Below are 18,452 nucleotides of genomic sequence, written 5' to 3' on the forward strand. Positions count from 1 at the left end.
CCTCTTCAGTTCCTCAAACTCTGCCATTCTTCAGCTTGTAGGCCTGGGACTCGTGACACAAAAAAAAAGTAAATACATTCTAATTCTATCCTGTTCGTGACGCCAAATGTAACGGGACTTTAAGTCTCGCCTCATAGGGGAAAATTAAAACGCTACCCTGGAAGACTTAAGAGCGAAAGGATCCTAGTCCCCGCTCCAGTGCTTTGAGTCTCAGTATGCACTTACGTGTATATGTTTATCTTACACTATTCTATAATGCAGCAGGAATAAGTGGTGTAGGCTTCAGGTGAGTATGTCAATGCGGTGGCTCCTGAAGTGCATGAAGTGAAATGAAAATTTTAATTCACGTCCCCACCCACCTAATCCTAATAATGTAAGCGAGACGCCCCTACCCCAGGGTAAGTTCAGAAATGACTATCAACTGTCTTAATTTGAACAACAGATAATTTATTTTCCTTCCCTTGATAGGTTATATCTCTGCTGGAAGGATCTGTTTCAATAGAATAAAATAACAAAAAGTAACGAAAAATAAATAAAAAAACAGTTTGAGATTTCTTTAAAGACCTTCAAATGGTTAACATTCAAAATCAAGTCTCCTTAAACACCTCGAAAGTGTTTCCCCAATATTAGTTAAAGTATTAAGGCACAAGTTGATTTACAAACAACACTGGATGTTGATGACTCTTATAGTTCAATTCAAATAACTCATTCCATCCAAATGACTCACTTCAAATAACTCATTTCAAAGGCGTAGATAACCTTAAATCACTTAAACGACTCTTATGAATCAATTTTATGATTCAGTTTCCAATCGACTCAGTTATCACAAACACAGTTCAAATTGACAGTTGAAACCCTCAGTTCATTCAAACACTCAGTTCGGTTCACTCTATATCAGTGAAGTGTTTGTGTGTGTGTGTGTGTATCGAACTGTTGTACCAGTCTGTGGCAACGAAACTTTGATGCGATGACTTGTGATGACTTGCGATGACTTGTGATGACTTGTGACGACTTAATGAACAGCTGAGACAGGACAGTGAGATGTCGTAAGGATGGCAGGGCAATAAACAAAAACACAAGAAAAGTTTCAGCGCGGCCAGGGAAAAAACTCAGGAAAAACTTTCTGGAACAAAATGGCGCAGCTCAACTCAGCTCAGCTCGCACGCGGCACTCAGAGATCGAATGATCTGAATCACACACAAAAAATGTCTCTCAAAAGCAAATCTTGAACCTGGACGATTGTTAGTCTCTTAAAAACAAAAACTCAGCAAAAAAACGAATCACTCCTTCAAAGCCGATCATTCAGTTCACATACGCATTCTCGCGCACTAACAAGTGCACTTAAATGATTCGCAGAAAGAAATCAATGTCTCTCGCTCCGACACAGTTCGTGGATGACTTCAAGAAAACAGTAGGACTCTCAAAAATGCTTTCAGTCAGAAAAACGCCAAACTACAACAGTGTTCTGAACGAAACTCACGGCTCCAGCAACTCTCTCTCGTGCTCTCAGCCAGTCTCCAACACCGTTCTCTGTCCGATGACGCAATCGACCGAACTCTTGCTTTAACTGCGTTTCTAGTTTCACACAACAATGTTGGTGTACACTAAACTCACGAAATTTTATCTGTATTAATACAGCTTCAGCGAAAAAATTACGACTTCTCGTACAACGATCATGGCGTGTCTGTCTCGTATCACTGCTCACTCTTCTTCTTCCCAGACGTCTTTTCATCTCCCGCGAGCGCGCCGGAGAAAGAAAAACCTGTCAAAATAAAAGTCCCCATAGAGAAAAATACCTCCGTTACATTATGATACACTAATACAAAAGAAAACATTTGTATTCACAAAAATGTCTCTATTTGTACAAATTGCAAATCTTGTGCGATGTCCTAAACTGCCGAGATAATCACACAAGCGTGCCGTGGCTAGACGTCCACTAATGACACGTTCGATACGCAAACCAAACGAATGACTCATTTTAACCATTCACTTTAATGAATAGTTAAAACAACTGACCTGTCCAACACTGAACTCACGAGACCTCTGAATCGGTGTATAAAAAATCGTTAACACTTATAGATTAGTTAACATTTACTATTAACAAACTGCACTTGCAGCATTGTTAATGTTAATGTCAATATTTAGAGAGTCTGTAGGCCTATAGGCCCACTATATATGTTGTAGCCATTAAATAAGCGCATTTAGTTTCATTTTTGTTAAAATATTATAATGTTATTTTTTTGCATCTATGCTGATTATGAAAATTGAACAGCATGAGTAAAATAGTCTCTTGTAAGATGCTGTAAGGGGTATACAGTCAAAGACCCAGAACCAGATATGAAGAATGAAGACCCGGAGTCAGAATTATAAAAAATTAAAGAAAAGTTTTACTGAAGATAGTTTGCATTTTCATCAGCAGAAGTCAGCTTCAAGACTCACACAGGAGTTCGTAGGCCGGCCCCCTTACAGTTACAAAGATCACAGCAGTTATACCCTTTCTAAGGTCTAAGCTACGTCATTGCTTACAGGTTGAATGATTCTCATTGGCTAAGAAACATTAAGAGCCTAAACAATTTAACACATGTGAGGAGATAGGGGTGCCTATCGCCATTAGTCAAGATAGTTGTCGTCCACTCATTAGATTTAGGTCTGTGGTGGCCTCGCAGGTTAGAGAAGGGCGCCGGGTTGTCTGGTCCGAACGTCCAGAACCTACATAGAATGTCATACGCACACACACAAATAACAGACACTAGCAAATAACAGCTCCCATCAAGGCTGAAGAGAGTCTGAGCTCCTTATTATCAGTTAAGCATACCAAAACATAATGCTAAAACATTCACTCGTTTGGGAGAAAAACAGATAACTGGCATTTACTCCCAACGAAGGAAATATACTGGAAAGAATACATTTTAATACAACAATTAAAGTTCGATAGTAACGCTCAATATAGCTTGACCATCTGTCCAGCGAAGGATCATATGTGTCCACGCTGCCTTTAGGACCCCCTAACCTTTCTACTGATCCCAGAGAAAGAGACAAACGACCTTGTGGGTTACGGGGCCTTCGTGTCCTGCGTGTACTACGTGCAATCTCAAAGTAAGATTGGAATGCACCTAAAAGAAACTGGTTATTTACATCACATGCATTTAAGAAAATATAATTTCACAAGCACAAAGAATATAAAAATTATTATGTGATAATGAATATATTTGATTATTGATTTTTATAAAGGAAGTATATAACCATTCAAAAGGATATATGATTATAGATGTATTTGAAGAGGCAAGGGATTTTGACCAACCCTTCAATGCGCAATATATCGGAAGATATGATGGGTCAGACATGATTTTGACCACTAAATTAAGTTTTGTTTTGTAGAAAGCCTTTCTTTAAAGTGAATTTCGTTTTGTATAAATTGTATCTTAATTTTTAATCAATTTTTCATCAACCAATTGCCTGGATATATATTAAATAAGAAGCAAATGGCAGACAATATAATCATAGAGGCGCGGGCGCGATTGCATTGCACGTGAACTGGAGCTCATCTCATCATAAATTTTGCTCATTTAAATAATAGTGTGTGTGTGTATGTATATATATATATATATATATATATATAATTGCGCAGCTCCCCCTGTCAATGATCTAGCACCCCCTCAGCACCTGCGTTAAAAATGATCTGCCGCCGCCCCTGTTGAAAGGCCTTTGGTTGTGGATAGTAAAACATTTCTGCAACATTAATCAAGTTCATTGATAACTGTGCTTGCATGTGTTAATCATTTTGATACTATATTTTGATACAGCACTTTGGCCAACAACTGTTGTTTTTAAATGTGCTCTATAAATAAATATGACTGACTGACTGACTATATTCATCCCATACGCTTTCGTCATTGGCGGAGCAGTCGGTCAATCCCACCTTTCCAGTAAATACGACTTGTGATTTGACTGTACGTCAGCAGACAGCAAAGCATTGGCCAAGAGCAGAAGGCCCTCCCTCCAGGCTTTTTTTTTTTTTAAGTTGCGAGGTTGCGAAGCTTCATTTTCACTCAGTCTGAGTTTCAGAGTTTCAGAGCAGAGTTGTGTGACAACGCTGCCACAAATCACGTGAGTCGCAAGCTCGCAACTGTGTGGGCGTATCTCCGCAAAGGGGGTGTTGTAAACTCAGCTCTGAAAAAATAGTCTGCAATAGGAGTGCACATGTAATGTAATGTAATAAGTTTCGCCCTTTCGAACCTCAGTTTTCAGAGTTTCAAAACTTTTTTTTACCTATTCGCACACCAGTTTTCAGATCACCATTTACAAGGTTTCAAATCTGGAAAACAAACTATACACTGGGATAACAGTGACAAATTCGAAACTCTGAAAAAATGATTGCACAACACCATAAAAAAGAGTGTTGCACTTCCGAAGAAGGAAAACTCAAAAACAAAATTATGTTTGCAGATATTTTTTTTTTTTTCCACTTTGCAAGCCTGCAAAAGTCTGTTTTCAGAGTTTCAAAACTTTTTTTTACACATTCGCACACCAGTTTTCAGATCACCATTTACAAGGTTTCAAACCTGGAAAACAAACTAATACAGTGGGAGAACAATGACAAATTTGAAACTCTGAAAAATAGTTTGCGCAACATCGTAAATTTTTTTTGCAGTTCTGAAGAAGGAAATCTCAAAAACAACATAATGTTTGCAGAGATATTTTTATTTTTTTTTAATTTTGCAAGCTTGCAAATCTTATTTTTCGATCTTGCAAAACTTTTTTTTGTAAGATTTTGAGTTTTCGAACACTTAGTTTCAACCTTTCAGAACTTTATTTTCAGTTTGGATCATGGCAGGTTATTAATCCCATACCATTCGACGTATCTCGCTTAATACATCTGAGATGATTTGACAGATGCCAGAATTATTTCATGATTACTAGTATTTGTACAGGCTTTACATTTCTATTTCAATGTTGTAATTAGCAATTAATTTAATTTTACCTGTGAAGCTGATTTGACGTGACAGCATTAATTAAAGGGATACTTCAGGATTTAGCATTAAGCTTTGTATTAGTAGAAAACCTGTAGTATTTTCAAATTACCGTGCTTTCCACCCTCATATCCCCCTGAGACGAGAGATTTATGTATTTTTTGTCTGGAAAAAATCCTCCGATGACGCAAAAATCGTCATTTTGCGTCATCGGAGAATTTTTTGGCCAGAGGCTAAAGACTACAGTCAGTAGTAGGGGCTGTCCCGCATGTTCTCAATCCGCCCATAGAGGGTGGGATCTCACTCACAGAATGTACACATAGTGTCAGCCATCTTTTTTTGGAAGCTAAGCTAGCAGGCTCTTGTTCTGTGGAGAAAGCTGAGTAACTTAGTAGGAGAAAGCTGAGTAGTAGGGGTTACCATTCATCCTCTTTTTCCCGGACATGTCCGGCCGTCGAGATCGTACAAAATGTCCGGGATTCAGCTTTTGCTTTCTGCAGTCGCCATTCATTGCTTACATGCACACCTTTTGTTTCAGTCTAACTGAATTCATTCCGATTGGTGAATCTGAATGTAGTGTTTAGATGAACGCTAAACAAGTGATCGGTTGATGTGCGTTTTAACATTGCTAAGAAAATTCCCGCTCCTCCGTGAGAGATAGGAGACCGATGCGTCTCACAGGTGTCGCTCATCGGTAATCACGCCACTGGCCTCGCGCCGTCCTCGTCCTGCTCGCCACAGTAAACATAATGAATGGCGACTGTAGAACGCAAAAGCCGAATCCCGGACATTTTGGGCGATCTCGAAATCCTGGGCAGACTCATCACGGAGACTCACTAGTAGCCTAGACTTGTTGTTTAACTACTGCGCTCTGTTACCGGTAGGCGTGGCCTCCTAGGGCAGCAAAGCAAGTGCATTCTGGGAGTTGTTTTCTTTCATCCACATAAGCCAAAAATACATTTTCTGGCTTTTCTCAGTCTAGAAAGCTCCAAATTCAAAAATAATTTCACATTTCTTCTACATAAATGACCCATTTTAAATACACATTCATCTTTCCAGAGGTGAAGTATCCCTTTAAAGTTTCTTATGGGTCAAAAACTTTTTTCTAATGGCAGAGCAGACAGCATGTTTTTACTAAGTTATCTGCATCTCCTGAGCTGCATCCCACTCCACTGTGCAAGCCACTCCTATAATAGCTGCCATTCAGATTAATGCAAGGCATAGACTAACTGTACATAATCAGTAAGACTCCGATTAAATTATTATGTAATTATTCCCTCATGAATTATTCTCTCAGTAAGTAAAATAGTCTGTGATAAAATTAGTTTCAAATTAATTATTAAATTATTATTATTATTATTAGGGGCCAAGCCCCGAAGGGGATAGCCCCTATTGTATCTGTTATTAGTGGCCAAGCCCCGAAGGGGATAGCCCCTATTGTATCTGTTGTTAGTTTTCTGCTTGTTATTATTTTTCCCGAATGGGAGTCATGTCAGCCCTATCAACAGAACATAGGAAAATGATGAAATTTGGCACACTTGTAGTGATCGTAATGAATAGTAATTGGACCAATTTTTGAGTCTCTAGGACCAACTCTATAGCGCCACCAGCAGTTAAAAAATTCAACATTGAAATGGTTATAACTTTTGAATCCTGATTCCACTCATTATGGTGATCACAATCAATATCTTACATTAAGACTCTGCCCATTACAGTAGTGGCCATTTTGAAAAGTACAGTGTTCAGTTTTTTTGCTACTCCTCATTCAAATTGTGTTCAATTCTTATGAAAATTGGCTCAGATAATCTTTGGATTGAGCCGCACAGAAATGACTGAACAGATTTTTGTATTCATCTTTGTTCAAAAGTTATGGTGTCGCAAACTTAAACTTTAAACTTAAACTTCGAAACGAAAAATGGTACGCTTTATCGGAACCATGATCTGAGGGGCCATGCCAAATTCAGGAACAGCGCCACCTACAGGTCATGAGAACTGGAAAATTGCTATTTTGGCCAATAACTTTTGAACAGTTTGTCAGAAAATCATAATATTGGCGTCTATAGATTCCTTGCATCATGTCGAATCCGTTATGTGGATACCGATTTTGCCAGGATTGGATGTACCAAGTGTCCGTCATTTTGAATTTTGTTATAAATTGCAATATCTTTTAAATTATTTGACATATCTTTACAAAATTTGGTAGGGATCATCAACAGCTTGTCCTGAAGGTACACGAGAAGGCTAGAGTTAGTGTTAAGGTAGTGTTCCAAAGATATACGTTTTTTTTTGCAAAAACGCCTACAACTTTTGAAAACATTGTTCGAACATAATGCTTTATGTCATTATGTTCCTTGGTTTATGCCAATTCTGACGATATCTCATTTGTCATTTTCCAACAATGTGAGTGTCCGCCATATTAAAGCAAATTAAAAACAGGTTTTTCCCTACTCCTCCTTCAAATCTTGCTAAATTCTGTCCAAAATTTGATCAGATTATCTTTGGACCGAGCCGCACAGAAATGACTGAACGGATTTTTGATATTCGCTACCGTTTCCGAGATATTCTTCTCCAAATATGACCTAGCCTGTATTTGTAGCCTTATGCTAGTTAACTTAGCATGCTAACCAGATGCCATTCTTTCTAATGTGGCTCTTGAGCTATCAGGTTAACAATAAGCTACATTAGCATTAAGCTAGTTTAGCATGCTAACTGGTTAACATGCTTTTGTGTGCTCATTCTTACACTGAAGCCTCTCCTCTGCAATTTTGTAATTCATTGTCCTCTGAGTGGCTCAAGTTAAACCACGTGCCACGAACCCTGAACCATTATGGTCGTAGGTTTGAATCCTGTGTGGCACAGGCCTAGACCGCAAGAGGTACTGTGGCTAGTAGTGGTGCAAAAGTTGTTTCAGTTCCAGACATGGTGTCTATCTGAGAAAGGAACTCAATAAATATAACATGCAGCAAATATAAAAAATCTTCATTTTGAGTTAATTTTCACTTGTACTTCTGAAACAGCTGGGTTTTTTTCAAATTTTGAAATTTGGCACACTTGTAGTGATGGTAATGACCAGTAATTGGACCAATTTTGGAGTCTCTAGGACCAACTCTATAGCGCCACCACCAGTTCAAAAACTAACTTTTCTAATGGTTATAGCTTTTAAACCATTTGATCTAGAAAAATGAAACTTAGTACACCTGATTCATCTCGTTATGCTGATCACTTTCAACATCTTACATTAAGACTAGGGCTGCACGATTTGGGGAAAATGTCATATTGCGATTATTGAGGTCAATATTGCGATTGCGATAAAATAAACAAATGGTTTCATGATTCAACTTGCTTGGTTCTCAAGGAAAACGCACACACAGATTAGTGATAATGCTGACATGTGTGACATTCTCAACTCAAACTAGCAACAACAACTAACCCAGCCGGCATTTCAACGTTGATACAACGTCAGGTACCATGGTTGAATCAACGGTGAATTACCTTTCGATTTTGCAAAACGGATCAACGTTGATATTGTAACCCTGTACCCGGCGAAGTCTACCTGTAATTTTGCTTAAACGTCAACACTGAAATGTAAACTATGATTTTCGGTGCATATTTATATTTTCAGCAACTAAAAAAACATTCTAACAATTAGATGTTCATAAATCTGCAGTGCAGGGATGAGATGCTTCATTTTCTAAAGAAGAAGTTTAACAATTACACCAAATGGAAAAATAATTTTCTTAGAATTTAAATATACATCTATATTGTACATTTACACTTTCACATAATGTATTGAAAAAAATCTCGTTCAACAACAAAGCACTTTCTTAAGGGTTTAATGATATCAGAATGCAGAGGGAAAAAGCTTTTAATTCTAATTTCATACACACTGCAAATATTCACACAATAGCCTATATATAAATAATTACAAATATGGTTTGGAAACTTGCTCAAGTCTGTTTGACCAAAAATACATAAACCGTAACACTGACAAACACTACAATCTTACCATTTCCAAACTTGTGACCAACATATGTACTCATTTCGTAACATTCTAAAATCTCAACAATTAAAGGAGAACTCCGGTCAATTTTAACATTGAGCTCATTTTTTTCATATCTTTCACATTTACTGCAGTCAGATTCACCGTGTTCACTCTTAATGAGATCACTCACATGGCTGTGCACTTGTAATGACACATTAAGGTTGTTAACCTTAACCCATTAAGGAGGCTAAAAGCAGGTTTAAGTCAACAGGGTGCAAATTTTAAAAAGAGGATAACACGGTGTAGGCAACACCGATTTTTGTCGTTGTTATCTGTACTGACAGCACTCCAAATTTACAAAAAAATGAGCTCAATGTTAAAATTGACCAGAGTTCTCCTTTAAGTGAAAAAGAATCCAAGTAAAAGTAAGGAAAGTTTGTAGAACAAGTAAGAAGTCTTTTGTAGAACTTCACATTCTACTAGCAACAGTCATTGAAAAAAAAAAAAAAAAAGGTGTCTTCAAGGAAGAGTCTTCTTACGGCCACCCCCACCCATCCTCTCTGGTGCATATTTTAAATATTTGGACATGGTCTCCATTACTTTTGTACTGGTTGTGTTGTGTGCATTGACGACTGCATCTAAGGGGAAAAATCAAAACAGTCCAGATCAACAAAATTGCTATAAATTTATGGAAAAGCTTTTAAGGATGTCAAAGTTATTAGTCAAGTCATCTTCATTTAAATATAGCACTTTTAACAATGGATTGTTTCAAAGCAGCTTTACAGAGATAAACATATAAATTAAGGTAGCCGAGAATGTTTTGGGGTCATTCATTTAGAGTCCAAATTCATTAACATTAGAACGAGGTTAAGAACATATTCATGTGTTGAGAATTAGGCAGACATTTTTTTTCATGAGAACTTCTCCTGTGAGTATAAATATGAATAATGCAACTATAAGTGAAACAGACCCAGTGTCCTCAAGCTCTTCAAGATGATCTCAATTACCTTTACGGGCAAAATGCTTTTTCTCTCCATGTTCTACAGTGTTTCAAGACCTTCAAAACTCTGAAATATCTCACAATCTAAAATTCACAGTCATTCAAACGGCCTCTCATCCAGGGCTCCAGACTAACTTTTTTCACCTCCGTCCTGAAACCGTCCTGATAAACAATTTGAACCGTCCTAAAGTGAATGTCAACCGTCCCAAAATGAAAATGTTGTTTCTGTACTTTATTATCATCTATAGTTGTTAGTCACATAATAAAAACACCATTAAAATGTTTATGATATATATTATATTTAGTTAGCTCCATTCAAAGGAGTTATCTGTAAATAGGTTAAAAAAACAGATTAAATAAAAAATAAAAGGAGTTAAATGCTTTTTTGTATTCATGCAGAACAAATCTTTTTTTTCTTCTTTTTTTTTCTTTTTTACATGGTTGGATTAAACAATAACAAATAAATACTGGTGACTACATCTCAAAGTGGTAATGTGTCATAGCTGATCATCTGGAAATGTGTTATTAAGAGAAAGGGCTTTAAAAAGTGTAATATGACTTCTCTAGAACACAGAATTTGGGGAAAAATCTGTGTCTCAGTCTTTATATAATGAATCCTTATTAAAGCTATTAACGAGCAGTGAATGCTTTTCTCTTTTTCTTTTGTTGCTTGATCAATATTAAGGACACGGACCACATTAGTTTTATTGCCCACTGTCACTTTAAGACATCGGATCATGTCCAATGACATGCTGATCCAAATCCACTGATGCAAATCCGATACACTCACAACTGTTTAAGACATAACCGAAATAGTTTAAGTTAATACTCTCCAAAACGGACATTTAGATATAATGTTGCGTATTTTTGGTCCATTCAGACACGAAAGAGAGCTCAATTCAGTCCTCGCGCGCTGTATTGTGTCTATGGCTGGACGCTTCGGTCGCGTGTCCGCGCACAGAAAACGGCACCGAATAGAGCTTTTTTTTTTTTTCGTCGTCACTCTTCAGATGTGCGCTCTACTCATTCTCCCAGACGTTAACATTTTTTTTTTTAACGTTTTATGAGACATGCAGTGCATGCCAACTCGTGTGCCGCTGGGTAGATCAGCACGTTACAGTAGCTACAAATGTGCGCATCTACCACAAACGCAGGACATCTCTGATTGGATCTCTTCCTAAATCGTCACTATCTAACATTTTTGTCTATTTTTTATTCATTGAATATCCGTTGTTTAACCAGCGCAACATATTTGCGATGTCATTTAAGCCATTTGATAGATGTACCGCGGAACAAGTATCCGGGTGAGTAGCCGGCTAACAGCGTGAAAAGACGTGCTCCGTTGTAGTCAGCGCTTGGTCGGTTAATTTTGGCATTTGGCATAAGTAAGTTAGCCTAATTGGCTAGTAATAAATTAACACACATACAAAAATGTTTTTCGTCCTGTAGGCGTCCTAGAAAATATTTCTGTTCGTCCTAAACACATTTTCTTTCGTCCCCAGGACGATAGGACGCCGTTAGTCTCGAGCCCTGCTCTCATCGTACCTCATTTATTGACGCAAAGTAGCCACCGAGCACTGCATGAATGAAATAAAACGGTACTAGCCAAAACCACCACACAGTTGCTTTTAGTGCGAGTTAGATGTATATTTATTTTATCAGACAATGCCACAATTATAGCCTATAAATCAGGATTTGAGTATAATAAGAGTGATTCCTGGTTAACACAATGTAGCCTTTATTAATGGGTCGTGTTTACTATTTATACTTGTTTTATGTATCACAACAGAAAATATAATGTCATCATAAATATGTAAATAGTTCTGTGACGTCACATGCCACCACAAGTATCACAAAATCCTGTGGGAAACACTACATAATATGAAGAGTTCAGATGCAGAAGCCTCTAAATGCCCATTGTAATTGTCTTGTAAAATTAGTATTTTTATCAGTGTAGGTTCAGTTATTTCACTTTTAAATAGCAATGAATAGGTTATTTTCTGGAATTTACCACTGCCTCTGATGTCTCTATAATTGTTAAAGATGATATAATTCTGACGATAGGATGTTATGAAAGCATATCGCCCAACATTAGTCTAATTAAACTATTATTTGCTCAGACAACTTGCAAGACAGTAAAACTAACATGAAAAAGAATCGTGATAATATTGTGAATCATATTTAAAAAATAAAATAAAATAAACTCGATTGGATATTGTTTTCCACATCGCCCATCTCTTTCATGCTCTTTCCCTTGGCCAGTCTCGCTTCGAATCTCGCGATATTACCGTGAATGGACAGTAATAATGACGACGACTGTTAAACGGAAAAATTAGCTGAACGTTACACTTTTGTTTCCTGAATTTTTTTATCTGTGTGCACACGTATAATGTCTTCTCCCTGAAAATCGACGTAGCAACCGCAAAAGCACAAAACGACACTGAAGCGGCACGAGTAACGTTAGGCCTCAATCGACATCTGTAAAAGTAGGCCTCCGCGACAGAAATGTGGAAAAGCATTCCCTGAATATCGAGTTAGTAAATTCATTCAACAAACTGTGCATTTACAATTCTCCAAGCACTGACATGATGCATTTAACTCATGACCTTGCGTATTCTCTTGGTCGGCGTTACGTCACAAATCATGTGACCTGCATAGCAACAAGCCGCCGCCGTGTTTGAAGGGTAAAACAAACCGAAGGCAAAGCCCGAGGCAAATCAAAAAGGTATCTATTCACAGAAGTTTTGCTGTGGATTATGTCAGTTATGGATACTAACGGACTACTTTGTATTAATGATGAATGATATCTGTGTATGTGAATGTATGTCGGTGGTGAGAAGTGAATGTAATAAAACACTCATGTAAAGCGCTTTATGACTAGCTAACGTTAACTTACATGTCTGTGAAAGGCGCTAGCAGCTATATGAATACAGATCTTCTTCTTCTATTACAGAATGTCTTATCAATATATGGACAGTCTCCAGTGTTGGGGAGTAGTTAACAACAAGTAGCGACGCTACTAACTTAACTACATTTTTCAGTAGCTTGGCAGTAGCTCAGTTGCTTTTTAAACAGTGTAGCTTTTCCAGTAGCTAACTACTTTTTGCAGCAAGTAGCGGTGTAGCGCGAGCAAAAGCTACATTGCGTTTTGTCGAGCCTGCGCGAATCAGCACGATGCAAGGATATTCTTCTTCTTGTTAGATTACAAACAAATTTTTTGCCATTACCGGCACCTGTTGTTTAATCACGCATCTTGCGGCTAACGGTTCACTGACGTACAGAAGTGGGTTGACAAATCCCATGATGGAGCAAGACGTGGCGGCAGATTTAGAGGATGGAGAAACAACTAACGTTAACCCATGGCCTTATTTGTCCAAGTTCATGTCTCTCAAAGAAACGACAAGTAAAGGTTACACTTTTGTATGCAATCTTTGCAAACCAAAGTTTAAAACACTGTCTACGTCGAAGACCTCAAGCACAAATTTAAGGACGCACATACAGGCGAGTAATGGCCATTTTAAATGTATTAATTATCCTGATTTATTGCTCTCTATGTTACATCAAATTTCTATTTCTGATTTAATTACAATGACCCTTCATGATCTGTCCGCCAGTTTGGTAATGAACATAAAAGACCACTAACGTTTGCGCCATCGTGTTTTGACAAACAGTCTGAGATATTTGAGTGTTGTGTGTAATAAAACAATACTCTTTGAAATCATAATTGTATTGCATTGTTTTAAACATTAAATATTTTACTTAAAACATTCCTCAGACACTTATTCAGTTATTTATAATATATGTTGTTCAAAAAAAGCAAAAGTAGTTTCAATGTAGCTAGCTACTTTTTGATAGTAACTTGTAGTGTACCTAACTACTTTTCCAAAAGGGTAGCTTGACTGTAGTTTAACTACTTTAACTTACGAGTAGCTTGTAGCTTGTCAAACTACAGTTTCAGAGTAGCTTCCCCAACACTGACAGTCTCCTAGCGCCTGCATTGACCAGGTACCACAGAAAGCTGTCGCTTGTAGGTGTAACATTACAATCTTGTCCCTTTCGGCATCCAGCTGAGTCCTGGGAGAACAACCCAAAAGCATGGCCCAGGCTCGAGTATCCAGACATATACAATTACCTCATCAAATCCCCTGGTATGAACAGAACACCATGTGTACATACCATGTGTCCTACACGTGCAGTCATGTTTAAATACCCATCAAGCATCGATTACATTAACTATGTAATCGATTTTTTATTCATTAAAAAAAAAAAAACTTCATTCAAAAGCACTGTGTTACAAAGTGGCTGTAATGAGCTCAGTCTGTCAGTGGCACAGCTTGTACAATGCCAGTGAGGGACACAGTTAAAAAAAAAAAAAAGCCAATAAAGGCTAACTGCATAAATGTATCTTATTCCCAACACAACTAGTGCATTTCATTGTTGCTTATCAGTGTAGAGCTGCCGACCATTATGCATAGCAATGTCATAACATAGCAACAGAAAATTGAGTGGCCATCTCTGCAGTGGTATTATTTTGTTATTCTTTGATTTGTCCCTCAATTTGTCCATTCATTTGAGATTATATTTCTATTTAGATTTAAAGTAAAATGGTATGTGCATACCCTATATTCACTTTTTGCATTAACCAGTCATCAGATTAAATTGTATTTAATGTAGTGTCTAACGACAACAGCTTCCAGGAAATGAGAGGAGCAAACGTAATGGTAATCTGATGTAGGCCGCCATAGCTTTGTGCTGTGTGAACTAACACCTCGTCCAATCGCCTGGAGCCATTTCTCTCTCCTTTCTGGCTCAGTTGCCTCGCTAGGTATCATGTAAAATGAGAGGTCACTCCTCTTTATGCTGTTGTTTGTGCAACTAACAACACAACAGTTTTTAGGTATGATTCTCGGCGCTTGTTTATCTTCCGCTTTCGTGTTGCTGTTTGTTTTACCCTTCGCCGCGTTGCTATGCGCGCGCAGTGCATTATGGGAGTAAAAGTCCCGGATGTCCGACCTTGAGAATATTTGTGAAATCAGACTTACCTTTTTGATCCCGCGCCTCGCAGACAAGGGGGTAATCCATCGACCGGAAGTTGAAGCCGGCCGGGTGCCGCCATGTTGTAGCAGAACTTCACTTGCGTTAGCATTTCCATTGACTCCCATTCATTTTGGCGTCACTTTGACAGCGAATAACTTTACATCTGAGGCGTTTAAAGACTCCATTTGTCCATTATTTATTTCTAAAGAAACACGACAATGTATAAAGGGCTCCATTACCTTCTATGTTACATTATGGCCCCGTAGAAACAGATTTAGTAAAAATAGGCTAACGATTGCGTCATAACCACTCGACTCTCTGTCGCGCTGTACAGAAATTACCGTACAGACAGGAGGAGAAGCTCGCAGGCAATCGGGGGGACGTCCCGTCAAGGGAGAAGCCCATAGATAATGAGTCCATAAAAGCAACGGAATACTTACTCCTGCTCACTCACGCCAAATAACTCTTTGCTCAAGTTCCCTGTCTCTGCCAGATTAACGTTGGCAGTTCTCTTACGAGAGGTTCTCTCGTATTGCGTAAGCTAGCTTACGCTGCGGGAAAGATTCATCTTTGCTGAGATATTGAAGCCAAAAAATTATTTCATAATTTTGTATCCATACACAACGCAGTTCCTCTGCGGCAGACCTAGAGCGGGCTAGCTAGCAGCTCATTGGTTCGCTCAGAGAGAACTGCTTAAGCCTATGGGAGAGCGGGGCTGAACCCGCTTCCAATGAGAGGCGCCCGCGCGCTCATTGCGTCATGACCCGCCAGAATGGGCGTGGCCATGGTGTATATAAGGAGCTCTCCCAGGCTTATATGTTGATTCATTTCATCTTCAGCAAGCTGCACGCTTCTGCTGTTCCTGAGAAAAGCCATCGCCGTCGAAGAAGGCATCCTCTAGCGAGCTCAAGGACCCTGAAGAAGCCGGCCGTCTTCGCCACCTTCAGCCGCCCTGCAAGCTAGGCCATCCGACGATTGTATCCTTTTCTCTATATCTAAAAGAGCCGAGCGTCTTTTTAAAGATGTCTCGTTTTTCCTGCGGCTCTTGCCGCGCTCGTCTCGAGGACGGAGACCGCCATGTCATCTGCGCTCTCTGCTTGGGACTCGAGCATGCAGAACTCGCCCTCGCTGATGGAGGATGCGACTTCTGTGAAAGCCTGCCGTTATCGTCCCTGCGGGCACGACTTCTGGCAGTGAAAACCGCTCCCGCGCCGCCTATTCTCTCGCCGCGTAAAAAGAAACGCCGCTCTCAAAGGCCGCCGGAGCCCCCAGCGGAAACATGCGGGCCGCCGCCGCCGCCTCCCGCTTCCCGCTCTCCCTCCCCGCCCCTGCCGGACATTCAGTTGCCGCCGAGTGGCCGCTCTGTTGTTTCCGATGACGCCGCGGAGGAGAAGGACTCCTGTTCACTGCTCGCTTCTGACAGTGAAGACTGGTCATCTCTCGGATCCGCGAGAGAGTCGACGGGGACCCGCGCCGGGATAGAAGAGGAGCTGATGCGCCTCCTCTCACAGGCCGTCGAACGCCTCGGTCTCGAGTGGTCTCCTCCACCCGAGCAGGCCCCGAACCGAATGGACGGTAGCTTTTTTCATCGGCGCTCGACCCCCGCGTGCACCCGGGCCGCTCCATTCCTGCCTGAACTTCACGCAGAGCTGACAAAATCCTGGAATGCACCGCTCTCGGCTAGAAATCGCTCCGATATATCCGCCTCGCTGCGCTCGGTGGACGGAGCCGCCGAGGAAGGCTATGCAGCCATGCCGCCCGTCGAGGACTTGGTCGCCACGCACCTCTGCCCGCCCTCCGCTAGATGGCGTTCTTCACCCACGCTTCCTTTGAAAGCTTGCAGAGCGACCTCGAGCTTTCATGCTCGCGCTTACGCCGCCGCCGGTCAGGCCGCCGCTGCGCTTCACTCTATGTCTGTCCTCCAAGTGTTACAGAGCGATATTCTCCGTGAATGGGCCGAAGGCGGTAGAAAAACCCCCCCCGCCGTCACGGATTTGAGAAGTGCTACGGATCTCGCCCTTCGCGCCACTAAAGCCGCCGCACAAGCTCTGGGGAAATGCATGGCCAGCCTTTGTGTTGCTGAGAGACACTTATGGCTCCCGCTCGCCGACATGGGAGATTCTGAGCGCGCCGCGTTTCTCAACGCGCCCCTCTCCCCGACGGGCCTGTTTGGATCTGCCGTCACGGGAATCGTCGATCGCTTTTCTGAAGTACAGAAAGCTACTCAGGCGATGAACTTGTTTCTACCCCGCCGCGCTAGCTCTTCAGCGGGCCGCTCTCACGAGCCCTCCGCCAGAGCCCCATCACAGCGCCCCCCTCCGCAGACTCAAACAGCTCAGCGCAGTCAGAGCGGCCGCCCTCGCCCTCGCTCTCGCTCTGACAGCCGCCGCAGACCGCCGCCCCCCCGTGGCCCGCGACCTAAGATCACGCTGAAGCCTGATCATCAGAAGTCTGCCTAACAATGTCAAGAAAACGACGGTGCTCTCCCGCTGCGGCCGGACCGCCGTCAAAGCTTCGCCCTCTGCCAGTCCCCGTTATTTCGCCGACTGCTGTAGTGTTGACCGCCACAAACAAGCCGGTGTCCCAGCCCGCTTGCGAGCGACAAAAAGCCGTTTTTACGGCTACCCAGAGAAATCTCAAAAAGAGAAATTTTGCCAGTTGTGTAGAAAATGTGCCCACAATCATGTGTTCACCCATACACACAAGCATAACATATCCCGTGTCTCTATCAGAGCCCCATCACATGAAACGGGCACAGCCCGCTCTAATATCAGAGAACATAAACACGCCCACGAGCTCGTGCACGTGTCCCCTCTCTGCTCGCTCTGTGTCACGGCCCATAGACTCCTCTCTGAGTGCAAATCCCGTTGCCACACACATTCAAAGCGCGCCCACACACTGTGTCCAGCCCGCTATGTGCAGCAATCAGGGCAATACAGCCATTCGGCCACTAGCCGCATGCTCCAAAGCGTGGGAGGCCATTCCAGGCTTTTCCCCATGGGTGTTAAGCATTATAAAGAACGGCTACCTGCTACAGTTTCGCCGCCGCCCGCCTCGTGCGCGCGCGCAGCTCGAATCTTCTGTCAGCCCGCTGGCCGCCGGCACGCTCCGCTCAGAAATTGCGACGCTGTTGCAAAAGGGCGCGATAGAGAGAGTCCCGCCATCTATGACCGAGTCGGGGTTTTACGGCCGTTATTTTCTGGTTCCCAAGAAAGACGGCGGCCTCAGACCGATCTTAGATCTCAGGTCTTTGAACAAAGCGCTCATGAAGAGACCGTTCAAGATGCTCACTACCAGGAAACTCCTCGCGCAGGTGCGCCAGGGGGACTGGTTCATATCTCTAGACCTGAAAGACGCCTATTTTCAGATCCAGATAAATCCCCGTCACAGGCCATTCTTACGTTTCGCCTTCGAGGGTCTTGTTTATCAATACGCCGTTCTCCCGTTCGGCTTATCTCTGGCG

The sequence above is a fragment of the Rhinichthys klamathensis genome, unplaced genomic scaffold, assembly GCF_029890125.1.
Source record: "Rhinichthys klamathensis goyatoka isolate OS25496 unplaced genomic scaffold, OSU_Roscu_1.1 h1tg000111l_1, whole genome shotgun sequence".
NCBI classification, from domain to species: domain Eukaryota; kingdom Metazoa; phylum Chordata; class Actinopteri; order Cypriniformes; family Leuciscidae; genus Rhinichthys; species Rhinichthys klamathensis.